This window comes from Macrobrachium nipponense, chromosome 25 (assembly GCF_015104395.2).
Source record: "Macrobrachium nipponense isolate FS-2020 chromosome 25, ASM1510439v2, whole genome shotgun sequence".
Classification (NCBI taxonomy): Eukaryota; Metazoa; Arthropoda; class Malacostraca; order Decapoda; family Palaemonidae; genus Macrobrachium; species Macrobrachium nipponense.
The window spans coordinates 70,602,748-70,607,747 of NC_087214.1; the positions used below are offsets into that span (position 1 = coordinate 70,602,748).

At 42.0% G+C, this 5,000-nt stretch overlaps 1 pseudogene; it reads right to left on the minus strand.

The window, feature by feature from the left end:
- The window catches only part of LOC135199103 (monocarboxylate transporter 2-like), a 3,472-nt pseudogene extending 424 nt beyond the window's left edge, over window positions 1-3,048 (minus strand).
- Between the last annotated feature and the right edge of the window lie 1,952 nt (window positions 3,049-5,000).

A 5,000-nucleotide genomic window follows, 5' to 3' on the forward strand; every position in this document is an offset into this window, starting at 1 on the left:
GGGATTCACCAACTTATTGGACAAATGTACAGATCACATGAATAAAAAGGTGCTCTTACCAAGCACTGTTGGATAGAAAAAGTTGCAGAATCCTTGCAGCATACAGAAAAACCCCCAGGTGGACGACATGGTGTCTCCTCCAAACTGGTCAGCTAAGAGGACGTTGATCAGCGTCCAAAAGAAGGCCAAGCAGAGAGAGAAAGTGGTGGCAAAGACCAGAAGGTGCCACATGTTCATGCTCAATGGCACAGTCATGCAGCCAATGCCTCCTATCACCAAGCTATAGAGAGACCGATCATGATGAATTAGAAGTCAGTGCTGGTGTAGCAGCAAATACAGAAATGACAGAGTAATGTGACCTTTCACTTGGAGTATTCTATAACTGAAGTAACATGTAGGTACTTTGTGCCTAAGTGTTTTTTGGCCGTTATTTGCCCAGCCCAAGGGCATATAACTTTAAACTGGAAAAACCATTCCTTTATAAGAATCGGTAATTTTACTTCTTAAAATATACAGAGTTAGAAGTATTTGACAGTGACTTTTTATAACAGCTAGAAATGGAGATTCTTTTCAAAAGAATTAGAGGCCCTTGCCTGCATTAGATTAGACACATACAGCTTACAAGCAACCTTGACATTATCAAAAGCATTCCTACAGACAGTACTAAGTCACTGAACATGGTATTTACCTTGCTATAAATCCATATCTCTTATTGTACTTCTTTTTGTTAAAAATGAACCCGCAGAAGAGCCTCATGGCCACATCACAGCAGGACATATACGTTGAAATGGCTGAATTCTCGAAGTCACTGAGACCAATGGACCTCCCATAAACAGGGGCATAGAGAAAAGCATTGGGCAAGGCTAAAGCTGTAAATATTGCCATGACTAGGTAAACGAGGTAGGCTGGGTTTTTCAAGATGGAAAAATCAATCGCCTTCTTCTCCTTAGTTACTCGTTGGGAGGCCAGAGTAGCCTTCAGCGCTCTGATCTGTAAGTCTGACGTGCCCGTATCCCTTTGCACTTGCCTCCAGTAATCTTACTGGACTACTTTTTCGTGCAGTTCAAAGGGTCTCATGAGCATTCCAAACACAACCAACTGTAGCATGACTCCAGCTATCAGCATGAACATTCCCCTGAGGCCAAATTCTTGGTGGAGAAGGACGATCATCGGGGAAAACAAGATGCCACCCAACGGGTTTCCAGCTGCCCAGATTCCATTCGCCAAAGAACGTTTCTCTTGGAAGTAGTCAGTTACCAGGATGTATCCCGGAGTCTCAGCCATGCATATACCAGTTCCTGTGGGAAATTTTTACATACCGTTCAACAAAACTTGGCAATCACGTGATTGCTGTTACTGGTTTCATTATAAGGTGACCTTACGTGGTTGAATGAATTACATTGTATAACCATGAAGGGTAGAACAGGATTACAAAATGAATGACCGTGAAAGTTAAGGAAAATTCCAGCAGTTACTGACCGACGATTTTCTTAAACAGGCACCAGAAGAATAAATCTGACTAGACTACTCCCTTACCAACAACTGCTCCAAGTGTGAAGGCCAAGTAAATGACTGAGAAAGCTGGAACAGCCATTAGGATTCCAGCCACACACATGAGGGCCCCGCCAATCACGCACTTACGAGGGCCAGCAAGTACTGTTAATGCTCCCATGGCTGGAGCTGTGGCAACGATAACAGTAGGCTCAGTGGAAAGACTATAGGAAAAAGATATAATTTTTTTTCATTATATTTCTCCATGCTTGAGTACACGTGGACTTTTGCCAGATCTACTGAGCTAATAATAAATATATAATCATTGGTTTGAGGGACATTTAAGTTTGTCCATACCTAGAAGCCCCTTGCATCCAACTAAGAGACCCATAATCCACCCTGAGGAGGCACCAGAAGCATCTGGAAAATAGTCCATGATCAAGGTGTAAGTGATTCCGAAGCTCTTGACGTACCCTGCTGACAACAGGTGTATGAGACACACATTGAAGGCCACAACCCAGGCGTATCTGTTAAGAGAAACTGTATTATGGAGAGAAGACTTCAGTCCTGTATAAACACTGATCATGGAATGTTCCGTGTAACAATGCTAGTTTTATGTTATATAAAAGACAGGCACAATTCTGTGTCCCTTTTAACACTTACTATGGGTAACGATTGTTATTTTAGCATGTCTGCTGGAGGAAAACATCTTTTAGAGAACTGATGTACTGCCCAGGTTCTGATCTTGGAGAAGAATCTTGTAATGAGGCTGTTATTTCTAGACAAACTAAAAAAAATACTAGTCTCAGTGGCTCAAAACTTCTCCGGTGGTCAAGACTTCTGTGACAACAAAAACCATGAAGTCAAATCATTATGCAATGTAGCTTGAGAACCCTTTTACAGAATAGTTTAAAATTCAGTTTATAAACTTAGCATACCTAAGGGCTGGGATCGCTGTACATCATTGAATAATGGTGCTGCATGGAATTCTATAGGCTTATCTGAGAGAGAGAGAGAGAGAGCTTGAGAAGTGACATCTTTTTACAACTGACAAAAGCACCCTTTTGGTGTGATTAGTCAGAAGGTGACATACTTGATAGTCTCTTATTTAGTATCAAAAAGGAACCAAACAATAAATTTCCAGGAAACTTGTGATGCAAGGAGACCAGTTTAGTGTTCACGATCTGCAGATACAGTGAGTACCCTCTACCCAGAAGCTGAATAACAACTAACAGCAGAGGACTTACTTCCTACATTCACTCACCCTCTGTCCTTAGCTGGGGGTGGCTCCCGAAGATGGTCCTCCAGCTTCGGAGCTTCTGAGGATCCACTCGCGTCTGTTGTGTCAGATCCTCTGGAGTGCGAGGTTCCGTGGTCATCTTCTTGAGGTTCCCCACCAATTCCTAAGGACTCGTTTGATAGATTGGTCTTGACAAATGTCTCCTTCAGTACTTTGCTTATCTTATCCTCGTTATTTTGTAGACCCAGAGGATCTCCATTCGAGCTGACAGAACGGTTGTTGTCACAGGGATGAACTCTGTACTTTGCTTTCGTCATTTTTCAAGACGTTCCGTTTATTGGTACTTATCTCCTTCAAAGGTTATGATTACTGGAAGGGAAATCACTGTTGTTTAAGAAAAAACTAGTTTCTCCTGTTTACAAGCCTAAGAAATTACTCATAGATACACGAACATACACATACATACATGCATACACGTATTCCATTGACAACTAACAACTGGGGCCATTAGAGAATAAGTCCAATCCTCTTTCATCAATTTTTTTCTTCTATTTCTTACCCTCTTTGTGTTATGTCCCAACTTCGGACCTGGGCTACAAAGAGGCCGTTAGATTTTAAAGAAATCACTCTCTCTCTCTCTCTCTCTCTCTCTCTCTCTCTCTCTCTCTCTCTCTCTCTCTCTCTCTCTCTCTCTCTCAACATTCATTTGAATGTTACGGCCAAAACCCGCAATCGGCCAAAGTGGGAAGTGGTCAGCCAATTCGGGAAATGGCGGAGGTATGTGCGTGTACTATGTGTGTATATTTATGTCTGTCTGTGTCTTATTTCTTCAATGATGAGACTCGTGTCAAAATAGACTCTTCCCCTGATGGGAACAGTGACATTCTTGTCCCCACTACTGATTCTAGGAGACTGACGTTGTCCTTCGGAACGGCTAAGGCGTCAGAACAGTTATTTGAAATAACAAATATTATCTCTTTACTTCTAGTCTATATCTATGTACTTCTATGAATGTACGACGAGCTTATTTCGTAGATAAATGATGTTTCACAGTAACGTAGATGTACGTAGGACAGTAGAAATACCATTCACTAAATAGCACTTATCATGATAGCTCGGGAGATTCTATCTATATTTAGGTGTATACATAACAGTGAGCCGATTATCACCTATCAGAGGCTCTTTTTATCATACTTATATAAGTAGAGAGCGATTCTCACGATTTATTTAGTAATCTCGTCAAGTTTAGAAGTATACCCGGGATTTCACAGACGCAAGGAGATGGACATTTACTGTCTTGTAAATTTTTCGTAAACTCCTGAAGGCCAGTTCTTCCTCAGTTTAAGAACCACTGCAACTGACCCTCGAACGGTAACTGATAAGTCATTCATCTGTTACTCTAGAAGTGATTGTTTATGCTCCGTCAGGGTCTACTGGAGAATTGTCGTCACCGAGGCAGTAACAGACTCGACGATGATCGCTGATTAATTCACAGGTCAAGGTGGGATACCTTGGGGGCAATTGATGAGAGAGAGAGAGAGAGAGAGAGAGTCACAATTCCAAAACAGGAATTATTCTTACAACGTCTTCAGCCGGATACCCAGATTCCAACTCATTGTTTCTCCACTAGAGACGAAATTCAATTTGCCAGTGGAACCCTTCGTGTGAGACAGACGCAAATGGATGAAAAAGATGCTGAGTACTCTCTCTCTCTCTCAAAAGGATTATGTGAAAAAAGGTTTAGCTCAAACACACACCAACTCATCAACTATTGAAACACTTTGTTTCAAATACTATTTTCGACCTCCGATGAGTCAGGTTCAATCTCCTATTTTGAAGAGGTGAGAGAGAGAGAGAGAGAGAGAGAGAGAGAGAGAGAGAGAGAGAGAGAGAGAGAGAGAGAGAGAGAAGGGAGTGTCTCCCGATGAGATGAAAAAAATATATCAGAGATTTTATTACTGCCATTCTTTGTCCGCAATATCCCCCTTGTCCAAATAGGGCAACTTTGCACAGCCCCACCCAAGCCCCCTCTCCCAAAAGGACCCTCTCTCTCTCTCTCTCTCTCTCTCTCTCTCTCTCTCTCAGTTTATGTTTGAATAATTCAACTGGCGTTCCACAAAGGCCTCCCCCCACCCCCCACCTCTTCTGCGAACTCTGTGAAAAGGACCCTCACTCCTTAATCCAACATAGAAGGAGGGTAGAGAGAAAGCCCTTGTTGATATCCCACGAATTATGCCAAGCTTATATATTTTTTCGTTACCTTATTTCA